Below are 24,936 nucleotides of genomic sequence, written 5' to 3'. Positions count from 1 at the left end.
TTTCTAAATGTATCATCTGCAGTGGCTCTCAGGTAGCTCGTTCCTCTTCACTCCAGAAAAATAGCTTGCCAGCCCTGCCGTCTTATTTTAGTGGAATTTTTTTTTAAGGCACCTCCTGCTTTATTGGATATGACATGCAGGAAGGGGAAATTGAACAGCAGCCGCTGTTCTCTCCTGCAATAACCTTGAGCAAGGCACTCAACCAGCATCATTAATGTACTGGTTTTACTCCTGAGGTTAAATGTGCAAAACTGTGTGAATGTCAAGCAGTGTAATGCTGATAAGAGCTGCCAAGTTCATTTGGTGTTCATTGGCCAAATCATGGCAAATATAATATAATATAATTATATGAAACTCAGTGGGATGGCTTTTTAATATGCTCAAATGTGGCTTAAACGGGCTTTGTTTAGTCTTTAAAAAAAAGCCATGAACTGGGTTTGTTTGCAAGTTGTTTGAAGTATAGTACAAGGTCATACTAACCAGCTCATTCCTGAAACAGTTTTTAAACGTCAAGGCTACAATGACTCAAAAGACTTCAAAAGCTAAACCCGGAGGTCATAAACTACCCTGTGAGTTGTCATTTTGAATGTTTTTGCCTGAACTCAAACTTCAGCTTCAGCTGAATGTTCAATTTGAAGTTTTCTAGATAGAAAGTGGGAAAATGTTGTAAGGTAACAATGTTGTCCTTGAGCAAGTGCTGCTTATTTGAAGACTGATGTACTGGGAAGGGCAAAGTGGAAATGAAAGGCTGTGGGGAGATCAAGGCTAAATAACTGGAGAAGGAGCAGTGATGCATGAATATATACACTTCTTAGGCTCAAATAGTGTGCTGCATTCAGAGCAGTCTTCACGTAACTTGCTACCAGGATAGAGAACTTCATCTTAGACTAGTCATGGTGACTAGTATTTATTAGCATTCAGCAGAACCTTTCAGATTTTGGATGTGGCTAAGCTTTTTAACAGATGACAACAGCTATAGTTTAGATAGCATGGCAGCTTTTAAGTCACAGATTGGATCCTTTTTGGGAGTAAGCTGCCAATGCTGTCACTGTCAACTGCTTTAAACATGTCCCAACAACGTGAACACAGCTGCTTCCTATCTTGTCACTTTAACTCTGCATCAAGATTTAGGGAATGACCACTCACTGATGCTGGGGTGTTTTTACAGTTCAATTTGTCTCCTTCTCTGTTCATTTGCAATCAGGATTACACAAAAAAATTATGCAAATCTGGATCACTTCCTTTTATTCCTTAATTCTATTTTAGCTCTGAAGGACTGCACTCACCAAGGCCCTTCTACTTACCTTAAACAGTGGCAGAAAACCTGTGCATTGTCAAACCATGGGTTGGTATCCATAAGGGTCAAACGTCAGATAGGATCTGCTACTAATTGTTGCGATACAGCTGGCAAATGGAGCTCATTTTCTACAACAAAATGTTGCTGTGTTTGCTTTTGCTCAACCTTTTTTGAAGTCTTTTAAACTTGTTTCTCCACCAGTCAGACTTTTTTTTTATATAAAATATGGCTTATCTGTGGCAGGACAGAAAATGGATGAAATGATATCAGGAACAAACAACGCAGATGAAACAAAAAGCCTCACCAGGGGTTTTCTAAAAGCACATCGCTGCAAGAGATCAAAATGAAAAGCAGACGCAAATGAAGTAAAAGCTCATCAAGGAGGAAATTGGTACAACAACAAATACATAAAGGTGTAAGATATGCTACTGAAATTATGGCAATTAAAACAACATTGGGAAGCCACATAATGTTTGTAAAAACGTTGCTTTTTCTTTTTTTTTAAACAGGGCCTTTATTGAGCTTTACTTGCCATAATTTATGAGTGTATGATGTAATTACTCACTTTGGTGAAAAAATGAAAGGTTTGAAATTTAGATTTAAGAAATCCTTGAACCTGTAGTGAAGAACTTTTGTCTCCCTCCTCTAGCAGTGAGATTAATTAGACAAACACTGTTTGTCGGTGGTGCTCGGGGTTAGCACTGTTGCATTGCATCTAGAAGATCCCTGCTTCGCGTCTCGGCCTGGGCTTGGGATCTTTCTGTGTGGAGTTCTCACTGTGCATGTGTGGGTTTTTTCCAGGTGCTTTGGCTTCCTCCTACAGTCCAAAAACATGCTGAGATTAATTGGTAATTGTCTGTAGGTGTGAGTGTGGTTGTTTGTCTCTGTGTGTAGCCCTGCGATAGACTGGTGACCTGTCCAGGGTGTCCCCTGCCTTCATCCTAAGTCAGCTGGGATAGACTCCAGCCCTCCGTGACCCCGATGAGTATTAAGCGGTGTATCGATAATGGATGGATGTTTACTCATGTTTTGACATAAGCTTCACCATCAATCACATCACCATGTCTGTCTTCTTTAGACTGTAATATGTCCTGCCAAGTTTCTTTTTTATGTGGAGCATCATAAACTCTTCATAGATCTTCCTTGCTCTTTGGCTGTAGTCTGCTCTGTCTGTCTGTCACTATGGTTCTTTTCCACTTCAGCTCTGTGAAACCAACCATTGCTGTTTAACGTAAAATGCATCCAGGGTCAGCGCAGGAATGTCACCACAGAAACCAGATTTAAAACTTCCATATATATCCTTTAAAATACAGAGTCATTTGAAGGCTGCTGATAGGCTTATCCATCACTGCTTCAACTTGTTTGGAAAGAGCTATAATGTAACAGATGTTCATTTATGTGAAGGTCTTCCACTCTGGTTTTAAAGTGGCTTGTGTAAGTTTTGCAGAGCAGTGGTTTCAGCGGCTTCTATGGCCACAGGTGGTAATTACAGGGTTCTGCTGGATTAAATTTTGCTGGGCTCTAAGTTTGAGCGGTAAAAGGAACTAGCCATTGCTCAAGCCACACACAAAATCATCATTTCAATGCAAACCAGTTATTTTACTGTCTGCAGTACCAGGCAGCATAGTGTGATGTGTTTCAGCTGAATGAAGACTGTCAGTCGTTATTTTTACATTACTTGACTTTGTACCATTCACCTTCCCAACTTCAGGATATTGAATCACTGCAACAAGCAGTAATGAAAGAAAAAATAATTCTCACACCAAATTGGCACTTAGATTTATTTTATAGTAGAAACCAGTCAAATGTCTGCCAAGTGCAGGGATTGAAAGAGGAGCCATTCTCCCTATTACAAGTCAGTCTGTCATCAAATAATTTTGATGCTTTTAGAGTCGCGTAATGTTGCTTTTATGGAATGTCCAATTTAGGACAACCCACATCTTCTTTTTGTGTCATTTCTCTTCCATATCTGGTTATGATAACCACTGAAGTAATTGTTGCAATCTGTGAGTTTTTTCACAAGTTTTAAAGAACCCATATTATGCACATTTACAGGTTCGTCATTTTAGTTTTTGAGTATGTTTACATGCTTCAATAAGCAAAAAGCACATTATTTTTCTCACACTATACATTTCTGTAACACCATTTCTCACTTTCAGTCTGCGTTTTAGCTCCTGTCTCTTTTTAGACCACTTGCTGAAGAGCCTAGTCTGCTCTGATTGGTCTACATTCGTTATGTACCGCATCTCCACATCTCTGAGGATAGGAATGAAGCCGTAGCAGAAGTGGCTCTAGTGTAGAAATAATGGCAGTCTGCCAAGTTGCTGCTCATTGTTTGTTTGACAGCATGTTAGAGTAGCCGCAGGTGTGTTACATGGTGACGTAAATAGTTAGTGAAAGAAAAGCCTTGACTTCAAACGTGGTATTCCAGGTTAGAAGCAGTGTTTTCTATAGAAAATAACAATTCCCTTTGTAATTTTGTAGGCCTTGGAGAAAAAACTATATAACACACTCAGGAAAAAGGAAAAATGACTAGAATTACATGAGCTCTTAGAACAAATGTTTTTCATGTAGCCACAGACTCCATGTTAATGGACAGCAAGAAAATTATAGACTTCTTTCTGAAAAGCAGTATATAAATTCACACAATGTTCGCAGTAATTACCTTGAGTGTGTCTCATTCTGTATCTTCACTTTCTGTCACAGACTGAACATTATACTGTTTTGAACTACAGTGTCAGTCTGTCATTGATATAACCTTCTTTGTTTCAGGAGAAAATCCAAAAGTAAACATAACTGAAATGTTGGTACTGATTGCTTTTTGTAAAAAAATAAATAAATAAATAAAAATGTGTCTATTATTTGTCAGTAAATCATGATGGATATTTAATAAATGACTGTTTGGGTCAAAAGTTCAAGATTCCTCCCCCTTGTTGTGTTCCAGATAAGTCTGGCTAACCTGGAGGGTTTGTTTCCATTTGACTGCCTGCGTTTCTTCACAAATCAAACTTCTTTTTGGTTATGTTCCAGTCTTCCTTGACCTTAATTGTCCTGGGTACAGTGATATTACTACATATGTGTCACTGGTAGTCAAAACTAACAAAGACTCCAGCTGCAGCAAACCCTTTTAACATGATGCCCCCATACAAAATTTACCACTCCGCTTCTTGCAGAGGATGAACCGTCTTTGGTGAATCAAATTTATTTGAAACTGAGCTGCTCTTTGCAGATTGCTGGAAGGGTTTGATTCGACATTTTCAGCACGCCAAAAAAACTGCTGCTCCACAAATTTGATACAAGACTTGAACTTGGCTGAATCTTCTTTGGACAAATAACTAAGTTGCTTAATTAGAGACAAACAGTTCCTGCCTTGTGCAGCTTTGAACTATTACGTCTAATCTCCTTTCACAGAAAGGTCAGAGTTCAGGGTTTATATTCAGGGTTCTGGTGTGAATAAGGATTCAGTGTCTTGATCAGTGAAGTTTCAGCAGCGTTGATATTTTTTTGTGCTGCTGCTCAGTGTGCCTTATCCAAAATTTATCATGGGGTGATTTATTTACACAACTTATTAATGAAACATCCCAGTATTTAAAATAGCAGCTTGTGCTTCTGCTCGTCTTTCCACACACACTTTCCTGTTTGTGTGTGTGAAAGAGCGGCTTGGATGGAAAACAACTAGGACAGCAGAGGCCCTTGCTACCAGACCTGCAGGCAACCTGGCATCACACAGACTGCTAAGCCCAACTGTGTGTGTGTGTGTGTGTGTGTGCGTGCATGTGCGTATGTGCTTGTTGGTGTCGGTGTCAGTTATTGTCTCCATGTACGTTTGTGAGTGTGTGAATGTAACGTTGTGATCCTGTTTGCCTCTGTGTCTTAGTTTGTATGGCTGCATTTATCAGCATTATTGTGTGTCTTTCTCTGTGTGTGTGTGTGTGTGTGTGTGTGTGTGTGTGTGTGTGTGTGTGTGTCTGTGTGTGAGGTGCTAGTAATGCTTGCCTGGCACTGAGCTTCCTGCCCTCTGGGCTTTTGCCTAACACAATGAAACAACACACAACTCTCTCTGCAGAGTTTAATGAGTGGGACTGTCTGCATGTATGCGTGTAAGTGTATGTACGTGCATCTCCATGTTTTCTACGCGTGTGTGTTTGCATAAAGATGTGCATTTACATGTGTTTGCATATACTTGGATGTGTGTGTAACAAGACAGGTGATTCTTCTGTGCTGCAGACCCTGTCGCACTCTGACAGATGGGGTTTTCACAGGATAGTGTGTTTCTGTGTGTGACAGAGAGAGGAATAAGTGTGTATATGTATGTGTGTGTGTGTGCAATGTATAAGCATTTCTCTATACCACCATCTGTGGTGGGATGCTGGTTTAGACTGAAATATTGCTTCATTCATCACCCAGCTGAACCCACACACACTGTCATCGCTCTGTATTTGTGTGTGTGTGTGGAGTTTTTTTGGTCGATATACTGGGTGTGTGCCTCCTCATGCATTTCGTGTGTGTACAGTGTGTGGGTGTGATGGAGAATGACCACAGATCCATTGTACAGAATCCTCCATGTGGAAAACCTTTCCTTCTGCCTGCCTCCGAACATTCATCTACTGCACTCTGTGGATCTGCGTCTGTGTGTGTGTGTGTGTGTGTGTGTGTGTGTGTGTGTGTGTGTGTGTGTGTGTGTGTGTGTGTGTGTGTGTGTGTGTGTGTGTGTGTGTGTACGTGCGTGCATCTGACCTGGGGCTACAGAGTGAGTGATGGTTTCCTGCCTGTGTGAAGCAAACTGACTTGGGAGTTGCTTCTATGTCAGGACTGACACAAACATACACCCAAACTCTCCTCCACAAACTGTAATGTGAGCAGGAGTGTAGACGAGTGTTGTTCTGTTGTTCCGTGGCCGCCATGATGTCATCACCTGCTGGGGGAGAATTTAAAATATGCAGTAGTTTTTTATTAATCCATTTATATATATATGGAGTTATAAAAATATGGTTAAACACTAAAAATGAAATATTGAGCCTCGTCTCTATTCCTCAGTCGTAGTCTGCCAGGTTTTCTCAGTGAGCGTTTCTTTTATTGTCTTTTTTTTTTACTTTCAGAAATCTTGCTGACAGTTTCAGTCTGTCCTCTGAGCTAAATAGGTTGTATCTTCTACTATACTGAAGTGTAAAATTTCATGAACATCATATCATATTTTAAAAAATACTGTATTGGCCCAAATATAATGGTTTTTCATTGAAGATAAGCGCTGTTCCAGACTGACCCTTTTGGGGGCCTTTCGATTGGATCATATCAGTCCTTGCAATGACATGATTCTCATATATGAAGACATATATTTCTCTCTTCAATGTAAAACATTAAATGCTTTAATTAAAAATAAAAATCCCACATTGGTCTCTAGGTATGTTTTAAAGTGCAGCCAATTCTTCATTCATCTTATCAGTCAAATACTCACACACTCTTGTGTCAAGCTCATGGGAGCAGTCGGCATGATATTCTGCTCCAGTTCACATTTTTTAGATTGTCTTTTTAATCTCCTTATCCTGACATTCCAGCGGTAAATCACGCCTGATTAACAGATGATTCGGTTCCCAGTCTGTTTGTGCAGGAAAGTGACACATTGACTTGTTTTCATTTGTCAGGAATTTGCTTCTTCTATGGTTAAAAAAAAACAAAAAACAAAAAACACATTACACAAGCTATGAGAAACTCCCAGAGGGTAAACTGGACCACCTCACACTGTCAGAGCTAACTAATTCTAAAACTCAAACCTTAGTAAAGCCTAATCATAGTAAGGCTGTAACCGTCCCGAGTGTAGAATGTGACCCTACTTTCAAATATAATCTAAAAGAAAGCATGTTTTGACACATATTTAGGCCAGTGTAATGAAAGAGTTGTCTCTAAAGGAGGCAATAGGTGTTATGTGACAAAATGAATAAGAAAAACTAAACAGAATGATGATGGAGTTAATCTACTTGGTCTTTCAGCACCATTAAACCAGACATGTATGACAAATTAAAGGAATCCTACAGTGAGGGGATTTGATGGCTCTGTTCCACTGTGGGGGCATTTTGCTGCCATGTTTTGGCTCCTTTTGTCCCCTTAGAGGAAAGAGTCACTACAAATTAAAGCAAAATTGTTCTCTCTCTAGTGATTACCTTCATCCTGTGATGAAATATTTCTGTCCTGATGGCAGTGGCCTCCTCCAGGATGACAGTGCCCTCATCTGTAGGACACGAGGGGTCACTGAATGGTTTGATGATTATGAAAATGATTTGAATCGTATGCTACGGCCTTAAGAGTCAACACATTTCAACCCAACATAGTTCTTCTTATTCCGTTTCATCTTTCCAGTAGCAGAGTTCCAGAAACTTAGAGAATCAATGCCAAGACAAACTGGAGCTCTTCTGGTGACACATAGTGGACCTTGCTAAGACACTCCATGTTGGTTTTTCTCACATTTATCATCTTTATTTACCTATTACCTATACCTAAAGCTATCAAGTAAACTTAAAAAGTGACTTTTAAGGATCTAATTGCAGTATTTAGAAAATGTATTTCCTTGGACGGGGTTCTCTTTCAGGACTCTAATACCTAATTTAGTGACACATCTTGCCAGAATTGCACCTAAAGCTCATGTTGACACAGTAAAACCAGCAAAAGCTGTCAAAAGTTGTCGATAAAGAATGAGGAACATGAAAGTTCACCTTTCAGAAACACCTGAGTAGTCACCCTGTACATGACACTTCAGATTATTATTGTTACAACTACTTAACTCTTTGTCTTTTATTTTTTATTACCAGCTCTGAATATGGAGCAACACCTCTCCTCCTCGACATATTAAGCAGGGAGTGAGTTTAGCTTGTGTCTCAGTATGCCTGAATCTTAATGCATGTTTACTCTTTAATGTGCTTGACTCAGCACTAACAAGGAGTACCAGCGAGGCAACCCGTTGACAGATATGACTTTGAGTCTGCTGCAGAGGTGCGCATGTATTATCATATGCAGTATAAACAGTAAACAATATACAGCTTCCCTGCACTTACCAGTTGTTGTCTTTTTTACACATTTCTTTCCCCTCATTTTTTCAGGTTTACAGTTTTCTCCCAGCTCCCTCTGCAGAACACACCACCTATAATGTCTGACTCTCCCCAGCTCCCTTCTCCAAATTCAGTTTCTGGCACTTTTTTCTCTCTCCTCTGCACAAAAGAGTGCACAGGCAACAAAAATGGCAGGCTGCTGCTCCATGTCAGGCTCTATCTGGCATGTTGAAATCGCCTGAAAACTGTCACCTTTCACATTTGTTTTTGCAAGAAAGCAAACCGCATTGATATGTATTTGTGAGACAAGCAACTGAACATTGTAATGTTGTATAATGAGAGCGGTGCAGAAGTTTAAGATTTTGACAGTTGTATAGTCAGTGTAAAGAATAAACATAAGAGATCTGAAGCCACTAAAATCCAACTTGAGAAATAATTTATTCTCTTAGGCATATAATTACTGAAATTGCTCCCCGGCATAATTATACTAAAGATTTTAGATGTTTGAGGACAACACTGATAAATATTTCCGCACTTTATTTGCTTCTTGATGTTGTCATACTCAGTAAACAGTACGTGCATTATTTGATAGATCAGAGATAATGTTTTACATCGAACTATGCATTGAGACGACAAACACAAACCGAGCATCCAGCAATTATCTCTTGTCCTGCGGAGATATATAACGGCTATGATCACAAAATAACGTCTGTAAAAGTGCTTGTTGTCCTTTTTGTTTCCTTGTCTGATGTTGTTGTCTCTTTTTTCATTTCACCTGCCTTGCTGCCCCTCTCCTCTTCTTCTCCTCTTTCTCATTTCTCATCTCCCTTTCGCTGTCATCCTCGCTCTTCCTCTGCCTTCGCCCACTCTCATCTCCTCATCCTCTCTCTGTCCGACTCTAAACCTCTCGCTCTCTGTCTGAAGTCGATTCGGCTGAGACAGAAATAGAGACAAGGGTGTGAAACAGAGGGAGAATAGAAACAGACTTTATCTTTCCCTCCCTCTCCCTGTCGTTCTCAGTGACAGATCTTTCATCTGCTTTATTGTTCAAAGCCTCGCCTTGAGTTTAGATCCTGATTTCTCTCTACTCTGACGTGACGGGACTAAAAGGAAAGCGATGGACAGACGGACGAATGTGGAGACAGAGGGAAGGTGTAAGGACGGAGAGAGGGAAGGATTAAAAAGAGGAAGACAGTGAGGGAAGGACGAGTGGGATGTGAATGAGGATGTGGTATTAGTATTGTGTATGCACTCATAGTCAGCCTCCTCTACCGTGTCTCTGTTTTTATTGATTTCTCTCAAATGTGTAACACCAAACAAAAGCAATAACCAATCCCGCTTCATTGATATTATGAAAAACGGGATTGTGTGCTATGAACATTTCTAATTAAATTTGTTCCAGCCATGCATAGAGAGACTCTACGTCGTTGCCAGAGCCCCTGTATGCTCATCAGAATACTTGAACGATGAAAGTGAAGTGAAGAAAATCCTCATGGGGTTTCTGACTCTCGACACAGATGCCCACTCATGTGTGCTGTCTGTCTGCAAAGTTTCTTCAAAGAGGTTTACTTACATAACAATATGAAACAGAAGGAAAGAAAGACGGCTAACTAGATCCCTGCTTCCCACAAGAGGTGGAAGAAAAAATAACGGATCACAGAGAGACCAGTTTAATGCCTTAGCATCTACAACCAATTAAAGGACTTAAAATAGTGCCTGTGATATACAGTATGTGTTGTTATGTGACCTGATTGATCATTTAATTAAAATATTCCTTGTTTTTCTCCAAAATTCAACAACTGCACTAATTACATTACACTTTTACTTGAATATATACATTGACATATACAATTATTAAAGCACAGGCAACACATAGAATATGTTTATATACAAGAGGATGTACACAAATTTATGCACAATGTTTCTACCCAAGCACAAATACCTATGCATAAACACAGACTGCTGCACACAGTCAGAGTTGTGGAACTGTAAAGCATGAATATATAAGCAGCACGGGGGTGAAGCATCTCTCTCAGCAGTTCCAGCCTCATGTTTTTCAAACAGTCAGAAAACTCTGGAAAACACGAGTCTGTGCGTTCCGCCGGGGAATCGCAGCAGCTTCTAACAAGGAACCAGAGGAGCCCAGGCAGTTGTTAAAATAGTAATTTTTTTCTCTTTTAAAAAAAGCATCCTCTTCTTTTGTCATTTTTGAACATCTCAGCCTTTTTTCATCTCTGACACACTCTTTCACTTTCCCAGATCCCCCAATAACAACTTCTCCTCAAGTTTTATTCGACTCTGATACCATTGTGTGTCTGCTCTTTTGTTTTTAGCGCTTTTTTTGCTGCAGGGATTGCGGTGTTTCTCCATTTATCCTGCCATAGAGACCAGACTGAGCCTTCGTGATTGACAGTGTTCTCCTTATAATGTAGGTGTTGGAGTTAGTTGGGAAAGGGCTCTTCCATGTTAGTCCTCGCCAGGATTTGCAGTATGTGTGACTGACTCGCCCCCTCCTCCCCTAAATTTAGCTGTTGTATGGCGTACTTTTAGAACAAAGCAGGAAGCAAAACAAAAGAAAGAAAAAGCATAATTGAAGTAATGTTTTAATATGTTCCTTTATTTAGCATTATTTAAACCACATAAAATGGTTCATAGAAACAGAACCACAGGGTGTCTGTTAATGAAATCCCTGTAAATGGATCAGTTCAGTGTGCAGTCAAATCTGTTTACTTGGCCCAGTTTAGTTCAGATCAGAAGGAATATTATACTGCTCTGATAATACAGTAGGACAGTTGCAGAGTGATGATAATGAAATGTACTACTTTAGATTGAGATATTCTATTTTTTGAAACTGTGAATCTCTATGACTTTGACAGCTTAACCATCTGACTGTAACTACAGATTTATGGTTATATACTAACAGAGCTACAAAACAGGATCTCACACCGTAACTTTCTCGAAGGCCCGTGTACAGCATGTGCCTCTAATGACTGTGAGACACTCCTTTGTTTTTCTAGTAGAGAAGCGAGGGCTTTTATTTGGCTGTTTGTCCAGACGTTTGTGACGAATTACATCATGTTCTTCTGTCCTCAGTCGGTGCTGGTTAACAGTCAGGTCTATGCTTTAGACCTCTGCTCAGCCTGTAGCAGGGAAAAAAAACACACATCAGGTGTTGAGCGGAATTGATTTTCTGTGGAAATTCAGCACAGGATCACATGGAAGAATTGTACGTTTAACTGGCAGCAGCGTTGTCTGTCAGCGTGTCCTGTAAAAGCAGTACAACGGCTATTTCAGACATGACAGCAAATACGCCACCCGTCTCTTAAACGCAGACAAGTTCCCTAGAGATGTTTTCTTCCATGCTGTCATTTTTACATAAAGTAGATGTCAGCATATTTGAATGCAATTTTCCCGCAAAATTGTCTGATATGTTATATTCAACAAGGTTATTGCATTCTCAAATTATTTAGATAAAGCAGATTCACCGTGAAAAGTAATAAAAGTTATGGCATGCTGCCTGCTTCCTCACCCCTCTGTATAATTTGCAATAATATGTACATTTTTTTCCTTTTACTCTTTTTTTTTTTACATTCATCTCATTTGGTATTTATGTGCTTCATATACGGTGCACAAACATTTTGACGTTTTTTCCTGTAATGTCACACTGCATGTAGCCCATATGTATGGAATATTTTCATATCACGCTATCTGGAGGTTCTATTTCAGATCTCATTTATTTGTTTGTTAGATGTACACATGCATGACAAATTGAAAGAAGAACCAATAAAAAGTGTCTCAGTAAGCTTCAGTGCTCCTTGGCTTTGATTCTCCAAGTCTCTGAAATTCTACTGAAGGAATTAAACGCCATTCTTCCAAAGAATAATCCCCCTTAAGATAGCTGTCTAGCATGTCGAACCAGAATCCCCTATAGGTTGTTAGTTGTCTGAATTCTTGCAAAACACATGATTGTCATCACTTTCATAGTCATTAAACTTCACAGCGACCCTTCATGCCCTCTGGATGTTGGCGCTGTCATCCTGGACAGCCCAGGCCCTCAAAAATGTTCAATGATGTTTTGGGAGAACTGTATTTTCTGACAGATTTTTTTTTTTTTTTATGACATATCACAAATCAGTTTGAAATCAACATGTCTTTGGCATTTTGACTCGTCACCCTGGCAACCAAGAAAATAGAGAAGCTTCAAGCCATTTGTGAAAGAGTTGTAGAACTGAAGGAAGATTCTAACATGTAGCTCTTAGTGGGAAAGTCTCAATTAAAGCATGATGTTTTCCTAAGCCTAATATCGTTGTTTGGGTGCTTAAAATGAACCAAACAACGATATTAGCAAGAGAAAATGAAACGTACAGTGCTGTGAATCGGTATTGGCACCCTACAAATGTCTTCTATTTTGGCATATTTGTCACCCTTAAATGTTTCAGGTCATCAAACTAATTTTAATATAAGACAAACCCAAGATGATAAATGATTGTTTAAGTTATTGAAGGAAAAATGCTGTCCAAGCAAATACCTTTTCACAGCACCGTATATATAAGAGTAATTGTCCCACATAGAACATGAACCCTCATCTCCTCAGGGGTCACACCGTTTGCCAGCATTGGGCGTTTGATGGGCCTACGAACGGACAGTGCCATGATAGATGATTGACAGGTGTTCTCCAGCAGGAAACACGTACAGACTACATCCTCCTACAAACACTGGCTGCACCTGATTGAAAACAGAATTTGCTCCTAAAAACTCAGTTAAAAAGTTGTTAAATCTGTCTTCATTTTGGATCAACAGTGATTAGCTTTAAAAAATTTTGTGAGTTTCCAGAGGAACTGAGTTGCTCCTGGATGCCACTGATTTGCTTTAAGTGACTCTCCATCTTTTGGAACACATCTACAAGAATGAATTGCGCAGCTACTTAAATAGACAATGAATGGGACGCATAGACATGACAGATCTTGTGAACACCTACCATTATGCTGCCGTGCTCTTTATGTGAACTTTCCTACTATGTATTAAATTTACCTTTCAGTTAGAACATTGTTTCTTACAAAACATAATTGCGAATGTAGTTTAGTAGTATAGGAACGTAGTTTTTGGGAGACATGTTTCAGCAAAGGATAAAGGTGATCGCTCAGAACAACTTTGTGTTCATTTGCAGTGAATAGAAAAAAAAAGGTAGCAAAATGCTCCCTACACCATATCAAAGCTACTGGAGCCCCTCGCTGTAGGAGCAGAGGGTCTGTTTATCTGTCAGTGCCTTTAAAATGTCTGTAACTTTAATGTTTATGGTTTGATTTAGGCAACTAAAAATAATTAAGATTAGGGAGAACTCTTGGTCACAGTTAGCATTTGTGCTGTGTTTAGCCAGTGACAAAAAGCTTAAAGAAAACATGAATGTAGTTTGGTTGAACAAGTGTAATTTGTGTTTAACTACACAGCTGTTGACTCATGCAGCAGTTGATTAGTAAAGTTAAAAGCTTAAGTTGCTCAAGTTGTGAAAAAGCAAAAGACAGAAACTAAGTGCTATCAGCTACATACTAATATCTATTTCACAAAAGATATCATTAACTAATTGTCATACCGGACTAATTAAGGCTGCAGCAAAACTTCAGCTTTTCAGATATTTCATGAACATTTACGTGTGTGTTTGAGAAGTCTCCAATTCGGGAGCAGAAATGAGTGAAAACAAAACCATTACCAGGCAACTTTTTTCTCTTGCGAAGTACATACACCCCTTACCACCTTTCAGGGATTGAACTTGCTTCAATTAAAATAGTTGAATCCACAGAAAGTATTCATTTGAGCTATTCATTCATTGGAATCATTGACTCGGAAATTTTCCTAATGGAATTTTCCAGTAAAAGAAGAAATGAGGCATTATCAACTGTCCCTAGCTGTTTCTTCATTCTTTTCTTCTCTTTCTCTCGTTCAGGAGAAGAGAAATCCCCGCTCCCTCATTCGCCTGCACTGTGTGTCTGTCTGTGTATAAATATGTAAATGGCTGTTGCCTACCCAGCCAAAACTAGGCCATCTTCTCCTCTGTGAACACCTGAATAGAAGCAAGACAGAGATAGTGGGAAAAGAAAAGAAAGAAAGGCCAGAGGTGAAAAGCTTACCAAAATATCTTACTCCAGCAGGCATACTGCTACTTTGCTCAGATTAAACTGACATTGTTCCATATCATGTTGCCCAAGTAAAAACAAAATGATATTATACTTCCCATTGCACATTTATTCTTAGGAATAGCACATTCAACAAAAAGCATTTGATACTTTTCTCAGTCATATTTTTAGAAAAAGAAGAACTCTTCAGGGTATTGTAATACTTTTTCAGTTCCCAATGTTACGTGTGAAGTTCCTCAATCCTGCATTGTTCTCAAATACTCACATAACAGCCCAGAAAGTTATTTAAAAACAAAGAAAAGAAATAGTGTTCTTTTAGTATTTTAGGCCAAGTACAAGTTGAATTTCAAGGGATACTTTTGTTTTTGTGATTGAGGTCAGATCATTAGTAAGGTCTGAAGTTGTCACCTGAAGTCTCAAGTAAGGTCAAATATTGAATTAAACAAGTGTCAAGACTGGATTTTTGTGGCTCATCAGTGCTCCAGACAAACTTTTCCACTGTCTCAGCTGGTTGCATGTGAGATTGTGGAGTTACAGCATGGCATTAACCAACCTTGCGTGCTGATGATGGTGACTGATATCATTCATATAAACTGGGCACAGGCTAAAGTCTTCACTTGCTGAACATCTGCTATCGATAATAGCTCTAAACGTCTCACATGCAGGTTGAGGTAGACTGTTGTGCACAGAGAAGCCTCTTCTCCCACGTTACCACAGAGCATGCAATTCAGACAAATATGAGACCAAACATTACTTCAAAAGACTGAAGTAAGGTTGTTCTCATGTCAGATTTACTCAAGCTGCAAACAAGTGATTTTATTTACATTGTTTTTAATGTGCAATGCGTAATGTAAACATCAATATCACAGTCAATTATGTTTATTTAAATGTAGGCAGCCAAAGCAGTTATTGTTTTACATGTTTCATTAACTTTGCAGCACTAGTACTGTGTTAGGCATTATGATTGAATGTAATGGTTACTTTTTCTTCCTCACTGACTCAGTCAGTATCTTTCTGCCTGCATTTCCACTTTCATCATCAGGTGTGTCCTAGTCGGATCTCTTCCTACTCGCAAGCCTTCACCTCAATCTCCACATTTTGTTGTTAAAAATCCCTTTTCTGTTCCCTTCAGCTTTAGAACATGGTCCCAACTAAATAGATAGTTTCACACATCAGACAGGGAGAGTGTAGCAAGAGAGAAATTGACTGTGCCAGTAAAGAAGAAAAAGTAGCTACTATTTTCACCCACAGTGGCGAGCGCAGTGTCCACCTGTACTGACTAGAGGGACAGCAAATCAGATCACAGTATCACCTTTGAGAAAAGACTGTTGTTTAGGGGCGTTTTTTGAGTTACAATTTAAGTTGTGATTGAATTTTCTGCAGCCCACAATATTACTGCAAGGCACTGGAAAATAGCCAAAGCTTAGCAGGGGAAGGGACTGAAAAACAAGGTAGAACCATGGATAACTTTCAACTTCTTAACTCCCAAGATGATATTACCCAAGTTGTTTTAGTTCCCTCAGCTGTCATATTCTGTCTCTCTCCTGCGCTTTGGAAGGCAGTGAAACGTCTCACGTTCTTATGAGTGAATCTGGGAAGCAAATGCAAATACTCTGTTGTGTTTATGTTGGCAGACTCAGCTAAATGACGAGCGAGTTCGACTTTGCGGGCGTTTTATGGACGGGAGAAGCATTTGGCTCAATTATGGCAGCATTCAGTCCCAAAACAATGCTGTAGATCATTACTCAATTGCAGCGGGCCTTTATGTCGCTGACTTCTCAGCCAGGACCGAGATAGAGCTGGACAGAGAAAACAAGAGAAGACTGAGAGACAGACAGAGAGGGAGGAAGGGCATGGAAGGGGAGAAAAGTGGGGAAAAGAGAATAGAAAAAGGCTGAGAGGCAGAACAAGTGAAGGACAGAGAGGAAGAGGAGTGTTGGAGGTGCTATTCTGAGCTTGTGTGTGTGTGTGTGTGTGTGTGTGTGTGTGTGTGTGTGTGTGTGTGTGTGAGAACAGGTCCGACAGTATCTCAGGGCTACATCAGTGGCCATTAGTATTTTGCAGCATGAACACACAGTTTGACAGGTCGCTGCCACCGCCTGCAGAGACCAACTCTGTGTGTGTGTGTGTGTGTGTGTGTGTGTGTGTGTGTGTGTGTGTGTGTGTGTGTGTGTGTGTGTGTGTGTCTGCTTTTGACCTCTCCTTTCATGTGTTTATCTCACCTCAGGATGAACTTTGACGAGCCGACTCACACACTCAAACACTCCCAGAAACACCATCCCTTCCTCAAACGGTTCTGCTCATCAAATATGAATGATTTTTGCACTGTTTGGGCAGAGATGTACTGTAAACACTCTTCCTGTCCCTTTTCTCCCGTTTTTCTTCTTTCTCGTCTCCTGTTATTTCTTTTCATGCCCTCCTTTTACCTTTTGCACTGTTTTTAACCTCAGTTTTTCTCCTAGTTTCCTCTTTTCCCTCACTTCTCGTTTACTCTTTCTCCAGTTGTTCTTCTCTCTCTTTGCTTTACCGATATTGTTTTTGTTCCAGCGTCTCTTCCATTGCCTGTTATCAAACTGTAGACAGAATGAAGACATGTAGCTTCAAAATTGGCTTTAAAAGGAGTTGTGTGTACAGTGGGAAATTGTAAACATAAGTATTTCTGCCTTTTGGCACTTGCGGGTGTGTATATTTTGCATGAATAAAATAGATTCCTCTGTGATTTATGGTTGTAATGTGCCAAAGAAGTTAAACGAGGAATTTCATCACTTCTAAGTTTGTGTATTCACTTTTATTTTCTTGTTTGCTCTCCTCGCCATCTTCTCCTAATCATCTTCTTTCTATCTCCTCTCTCATCTTATTCCTCTTTAGTCTCCTTCTTTTTTTTTACTAGTGTTGCCCCAGTATCAGACTGAAATGAGTGTGTTTCAATATTAGCTCTAATTTGGGGGGAAAACACTTGGTATGGAGCTTTCAAGTCATGTGTGTGTTGGAGTGTCTCCATAAACTTTAGAGAGACAAATGGCTCTCCAAAGCTGACCTGTTGCTCCACCTGCACTTCTCAGTGGTGTTCTGGACTAATCACAATCTCCAGTAGATTACTTATGACTGTTGCAGTATTTTCTGTGGTACCATAGACAATAGTGCTCACTAACAGTTTATCGATTTGGTATCAAACTCTTGGTTCTCCATCCTTAATCCTTGTATCGTCCTCTCATCCTCACTTTTTCCTGTGCTCTCCTCTTTTCCCCTCCTGCATGCTCTGTCCCGTCCTTGTCTCCTTCATTGCTCTATAATTGGTTGTTTGTCCTTTTTGTCTTGTTCATATTTCATCTCATGTATTATCTTTTTCTCCCCTCTTCACTTCCACTTCATCTCCTTTAGCTTCCTCTTCTTTTTGCACTCTCCCATCTACATCAAGTCTCCTTGCGTTTTTTTCTTCTTCTCTCCTCTTCTCTCCTACACATTTTTCTCCCCCTTCCTTCCTCTCACCAGTTTTTTTATATATCTCCTCTCACCCTCTCCTTCCCCCCTCTACCATCACATATTCCTCTTTTCCAGTTCCCTCCGTTTGTCTCCTCTTTGTGGAGGTTCATGACATTCCAGCACTTCTTCCTATTTCCAACCCTGTGTGATTGTCTGTGTGTGTTCTCTTGAGCTTTGACGCATCAGGAAGTTAACACACACACGCACGCACGCACACACACACACACACACACACACACACACACACACACAGATATACACACGCTTTGGGAGTATGGAGGCTTGTTCATATCAGCTCCAACATCAGTCATCTGTCAGCACAACTTTTATCTGTACATCTCTGTCAGTCTCTCTCTCTGCCTGTCTGTCACTGTGTCTCTCAGCCTCATTCGTCTCTCTCTCTCTCTCTCTCTCTCTCTCTCTCTCTGACTGACACACACACACACACACACACACACACACACACACACACACACACACACACACACACACTCACAGAAGCAGCTCGTCTTTATCTTCTTATCGTTCCTCTCTAGTAGAGCTGCTGAATAAATCAACTGCAGAAAAAAGCAGAGATGGAGACAGGGAGATAGAGGGATGGAGGAGGCAGAGAGGGGCATGATGGGATATGATATGACAAATAAATATATAAATATTATTATTAATATAGCGTATATTCCTATTCTCTCTCGGAGAAAGAGTAAAGGGAGGGAGCACAGAGAGACAAAGAAATGTGAATGCAAAGTGACAACAGTCTGCTCACAGCCAGTTCTGGCCTTGAGTTTTAAAAAAAGCACTCGACTTTCCAAAGTGTCTGTGTGTGCTACAATTAAAGGCCTGTGTGCGTTTCTCTACTCATCTGTCTTCATATTGAGTTTACAGTTTTTATCCACATATTTCTTCATACTGACTTCACTTTCTTAGTAAGTTCACGGTCAGCTAAGGATAAAAGTGAATCTACCATCCAAAATGCTCAAATGCAACCAAGTCTCACATTAAAATTTTAGCCACAACAATATCAACATTTGTCAAAACTGTTACTCCAAGTGCTTACGCAAAGAAAACAAAAGAAATTCCAGTATTGCAATACAATGTAACAAATACTTATGGTGCATTTGGATTTTATGTACGTGGCCACAAGTTCTCATCAACATCATGCCTCGTGTCCTCTATTGCAATGCTCCTGAGGTTGAATCTTTGCATGGCTGGTCCTTCCCTGGCGAGCTTCTGCACATATGTCTTGTCATCCAGCATTCATCACATCGCAGAGAGACATCCGATCATGTGGCTGGTGGTCATAAATTTCATCTTCATGCTTCATGAAGGAAAGAACTCCTCTACCAGGCTGAGGAATGGTTAGTAAGGTAGAGAGAAGCATGGCGATATATTCTTTGGTGTGCTGTAATCCCTTCTGTGACTGGAAGAGAAAGTAAAATGCAACATCTTCCCAAATAATTACTAAATGCTTTGGATTATGTCTTATTGTATTTTGCCTGCTTAGTACATTCCCATATTTATTGTAATGTAATTTAGTGTAAATTATGCTATTGTAGTATTTTAATGTTAATATAGATGAATTTTGCAAATTTCAGCCTTATTTACATACATTTGGTATTATGTTAGGTTTTGAGCATGCGTTTTAAGTTTCTTACAAGTGTAAATAAACTGTACAGAGTTTCAGTGGTGGCTTAGTCTGAGAGAGAAAAATTAAAGATGTGGTCACTCAATGCATTTAGTGTCCAAACAATGAAAGTGATCCGTATTGACATCTGATACACTAATTTTGTGAGGAGTTTTCAAAGAAAGCCAACAAAGCTTTAATTCCTCACTAACTTAATTCCATTATTACTCCACCAAGGAACGCAGTGGAGTTATGTGACGATTGGCGTATGTTTGTCCTTCCGTCTATTGGCCTGTGCACAACATAACTCAAAAACATACCAACGGATTTGGATGAAATTTTCAGGGAAAGTCAGAAAAGACACAAGGACCAGCTGATTAGATTTTGGCAGTGATGTGGCGTATAGTCTGGATCTACAGATTTGTTTAAGATTTCTGTATCATTGCAAGATGGCGGCACGGCGTCACTGTAACTATGACAACAAGTGAACACTATATCAGCTGCCCGCTGATGATCACACAATTGCAATCCTACTACAAATCCACCACTGCAGACTTATCTGGACTTATCCCTCGGAAATGATACAATGAACAACTGATTAAATTGTGGGGGTGTTTCCGAGTCCCATCAATTCCTGCCACCTGCTACATATTTAGGTCACTCGATTCGGTATCCATACATAACGTACATATGCATAACACATGCCTGTGCTCAGCTCAAGGTCATTTTTTATTAAAATTTTCATCCGTCAGAAATGATACAATGACTGAGCAACCTTGGTGGAGCACTGCGCACTCTGAGTGCTTTTCTTGTTGTATGTTTTGATGATTGAAACTGCTACTGGAAAACAGAAAAAGATATAAAAGGGAAATAGAAGACTATATGCATAGTGAAGTGGTAAAAGGAATGAAAGAAGAGAAAGAAAAAGATGACACAAGATGGATAAGGAAAAGACAGTTAAATAGAATGAATGCTCTTCTTGTATCTACGCTGCCTGTTCATATTATATCAATCCAAGCACAGATCATATGCTTGTTTCTGAAATTTTTACATACTTTCATCTGCTTTGGTGATATTGTTTCCCTATTTAATCATCGTGCCTCCAAACTAAAAAAAAAAATTCTGAGTTAATGAGGTGCTGATAGTATTATTTCACAGCTGGGTGCTTGTATGCACTGAGTGATGCTGCGTGCCGACCTGTTAATGCAACAAATTAAGAGTTTAGTTTGTGTTCTAACCCACAGCAAATCTCAAGAGGAGGTTAAATGTTTGGCTCAAGGACACTTTGACAAAATACACAAAATACTGGAAATATGGCACATAAAGGTCCGCTAATAAAAATAAATTCAGTGTATTCAAATTTAGCAGCTGCTGAATACTTCAGTATCTTAGAAGACAAAATATATGAGAGTGAACAAAGTCCTGTTCATGTTTAAGGGAGAGATCCATAGAAATCTGGTCTATCTACAGATGACTGGCCAAACTTCATAGAAACTCTGGCCTTTGATTAAAAAATGTTCTCTGATATGAAAAATTCTTGCCTGATCACAGCCAGTCAGCATGTTTTTGGTGCCAGATGCTTGTAAAGTAGATAAGTCTTCCTGCTTCTGAGCTGCACAAGCTGAGATTTTTCTGTGAAAAATATACATCTTATCTTTTTCAAACTATAAAGCTGGCCCGCAGCAGAGGGGAGCTTCCCAACCTTTCTAGCTGAGAAATGTGTCGGGGTTTTGATAAATATTGGTTTGTACTTATGTTACAAGGGAATGTGCTGTTAGTTTTTGGTGCACTGTGATATAAAAATGTTTTCCTTGTAGTGAATCATAGCAGCCGCAGCAAAAGACCTCTGTGGTACAAAAGATATTTGAATCTAAACACCTGTAATTTAAGTCCACTGTTATATTTAGATTAGTTGGTTTACTGACTTTGAATTACCAGTTTATACAGCGTATCATTCTGCCCCCAAAGAAATAGAATTATTAAACATTCTGATATTTACCACACGCAAATAAGACTTACAAACAGCAACACATTTAAGTTCTGCTCAGATTTTAGTCTTTTTTTATTACATGGCTTTCATTCTGGACACCAAAACATGCGTTGTTAATGATACAAACATAATATAGTATTAACATAGTATTAAATTGCCATATTAGTTAGTGGTTGATGAATTTGAATGGCAGAATTTGCAAACATTTAAATCATATCCTTATATAATATCGTATAGTAGTAGTGCCTTTAACCCATCATACCCATCCCTTACCGCTGTTTCCCAAACTAAATAAATCCCTGTGTACTATCCATAGCAGGGGTGTCAAACTCATTTTAGTTCAGGGGCCACATTCAGCCCGATTTGATGGTGGGCCGCACCAGTAAAATCAGAGCATAAAAAAACAATAAATAACAACAACTCCACATTTTTCCTTTGTTTTAGTACAAAAATGTTCACATTTAAGGAATTGTCTTTTTCCAAAACATTATGAACAACCTGAAATTTCTTAAGAAAAATAAGTTAAATCTCAATAACACTATGCCTCAGTTTAACATTTACACATTACAACTTACAGATCATTATGTTTCTACAAAACGAACAAAACATTTCGTCTCAGGGGTCTGGAACTGAACAATATAGTATTTTACTTGATGATCAAAACAACAAAAGTCTGACCAAAAAAAAAGACAAAAAACAACAATAACAAGACAAAATATTACAAAAAACGAGAAACAAAATGACAAAAAAATTAGACAAACGACAGGAAACAAAACAGAAAAAGAGACAAAAAATTGGACAAAAAAATTACAAAGCGACAACAAAATGGACAAACGACAAAAATTTGACAAAAAATGACAAAAGCGAGAAACAAAATGACAAAAATAAGACAAAAAACATTAGCAAGACAAAAAGGAGACACAAAAAGACAAAAACAAGAAACAAAACGACAAAAACGAGACAAAATATTACAAAAATGAGACACAAAAAGACAAAACAACGAACTATCTAGTGTTTTACTTTATGATCAAAACAACTTGTCACAGTCTAGAAATTTGCAATCTGCGGTTAATGTCCTCTCTGTAATTTTTAAACTTTACAAAGTCATCCTATGGGCAGATCGGAACCTCTGGAGGGCCGGTTTTGGCCCGGGGGCCGCATTTTTGACACCCTTCATTCATAGAGTCTAAACCAGAGAGTTTTCTAAGCCGAGAAAAACCAGAGTGACTATAAAATGTGTTTTATCACTTAACACCATTTCTCAAGTAAACAACGTCCACACAGACATTGGTTTCACAAATGTAATTCTGCTTTGTATACATTTTTTTACTATACAGAAAGTGAAAAAAAGACATGCAGTGAAGGTGTACTGTAGATGCAACGGAATTTGATTTATTCTGCATGAATCAAATTATACAGCTTTTCAAAAACATAAAATATATTCATATGCTTCCAAGAGTGTTGGTAAAGGATGCACGACTGGCTTCATTACAGCCGCTAGCTGAAAGATGTGTTCGCATTTCAGTTCTGCAGAGCAAACAATTTAGAGAAAACAAATACGGGATAAAAGACCAGGCGCTGCATCTTAAAACCTTCAGGAGAATATTGTGGACTGCAATTACTGTGAACACCAGAGCTCAGAAGATGCCAAGAACCAACCAGATCCTAAGTACCAACACAGGCAAAAACTGTAAAATAAAAGAAAAAAACTGGCTGTGGAGGTGTGAACTCAAGTTCTGCCTCATCTGCTCATGGTGCAATATTTAGCCAACATATTTTAACATTCTCCAAAAAGACCAGAACAAAGCACAAAGATAACAGTGAATAAGCCATTCTTGTCAAGTTTTATTTTCTGTCCTTCCAGAAAAGCAAACTAACCAAAAAAAGAAAAATAAAACACAATTCTGAAAACTCAAATACAGCCTTTAACACACACACCTTTCAACATCTTAGGAGCAGATATTCTCTGTGTATTGTGGTTGTCAGAGGCTTTGGCTAAAGCTTCACAGTGCAATATTCAGCCCACATATCTTTAAATCCTCTAAGAAGAAAAGAGTTAAAGTAGCCTATACAAACATGAAAAATAAATCATTCTCATTTCTCATGCAGCTACACCTCTGTACACCAATACGTTCATCTCTAGTATGTCTAGTATGTTTTTGTCGAGCCAGTGAGTCATGATGCTCATAAAGGTATTGTTTACAGCTGACCAGCAATCTACTGTTGTGGATACAGCATCAACTTCACAAAGTTCAGCCTTCAGGTCACAAATAACTTTCACTGATGGCTTGTTCAACAATGTCTGTACCTGCCTTCTTCTTCACACCTGGATGGCTGCAAACCAGTCTCTATTTTAGTGACCAATGGTTTTTTGAGCTTGCTGAAAGGGTGAAGATATCCTCCAATGTAGTCTTGTACAAATCCAGAAAAAAATTCTTGTAACCTGTCTTTTGAAAAAGAGTTTGATTGAAGTTGGGGAACTTTGCATCTGTTGGCCTACCTGTTTCTTAATGATTTCTTGTGACCACTTGCAAATATTTCACAGAACTGCTTGGATGCTTCTACTGGATGTGCTATTTTAACTTAATTGCCTTTCAGACCCACAATTTTCCATAAACTTTGAGGGGTTTTTTTTTGGAGTCGGGGGACTCTTTTATGCAACTCCTGTAAAGATTCATATGAAATGGCTTCATCAGCATCTGACCCAGCATTGTCTGAGTTGCTACTTGCACCAGCCAAACCAGAAGCATACTGCGTATCGTCAAACCTTGGGTGCCATTAAACCCAGTCCTTGAGTTTTTGCTTGAGTGGAAACGAATACGTTCAGTTAAAAGTTCACTATAAACATGAGCACATTGCTCATGCACGGCTGCTCTTTTAGCGTGTTCGCTCACAGCACCGGCATAACACTGGCAGCTGGCAATTGAAAGAAAATGGTAAAGCCCAAACCAATCTTTCTTCCTTATGCACAACAATGTTTTTAGCTAAATATTCCAGCCTTTACGCCTCCAGTAAAGAAAAAAAAAGGGTAAAAAATAATGAAACACATTATGGAATTTCATTAGGTAAACAGCAGAGAACCACATGTTAAGCTGGGTAATGGTGCGGTGTGTTAAGTTTTACACAGACACACACATATTTTTAAAAAGGGGAGCTTTTTAAAAATGAAGGCCAGAACCGACCACGCAGACTGTTTCTGTTTCAAAATGTCACCAATCCATCAGTCTGATAGGTAAAGGCCAGGCATCTCATTATACTGTGCGAATGTGTGTGCGTGTGTGTGTGTGTGTGTGTGTTCTTTTAGAAGAAAAGACTGCTGACCTGGCGAAGGCAGCACAGACACAAATGCTGTTATGTGGTGTATTTTAATGAGC

The 24,936-nt window shown here is 39.2% G+C and overlaps 1 protein-coding gene across 1 annotated transcript in view; it reads left to right on the top strand.

The window, feature by feature from the left end:
- Positions 1 to 24,936, top strand: part of galnt14 (UDP-N-acetyl-alpha-D-galactosamine:polypeptide N-acetylgalactosaminyltransferase 14 (GalNAc-T14)) — a 193,590-nt gene that overhangs the window by 94,732 nt on the left and 73,922 nt on the right. The gene's annotated exons all lie outside the window — the stretch shown is intronic.

Source organism: Amphiprion ocellaris, chromosome 12 (genome assembly GCF_022539595.1).
Source record: "Amphiprion ocellaris isolate individual 3 ecotype Okinawa chromosome 12, ASM2253959v1, whole genome shotgun sequence".
In the NCBI taxonomy this organism is placed as follows: Eukaryota; Metazoa; Chordata; class Actinopteri; family Pomacentridae; genus Amphiprion; species Amphiprion ocellaris.
The sequence above is the reverse complement of the archived record's forward strand: the minus strand, read 5'-3'. Positions and strand labels throughout refer to the sequence as shown.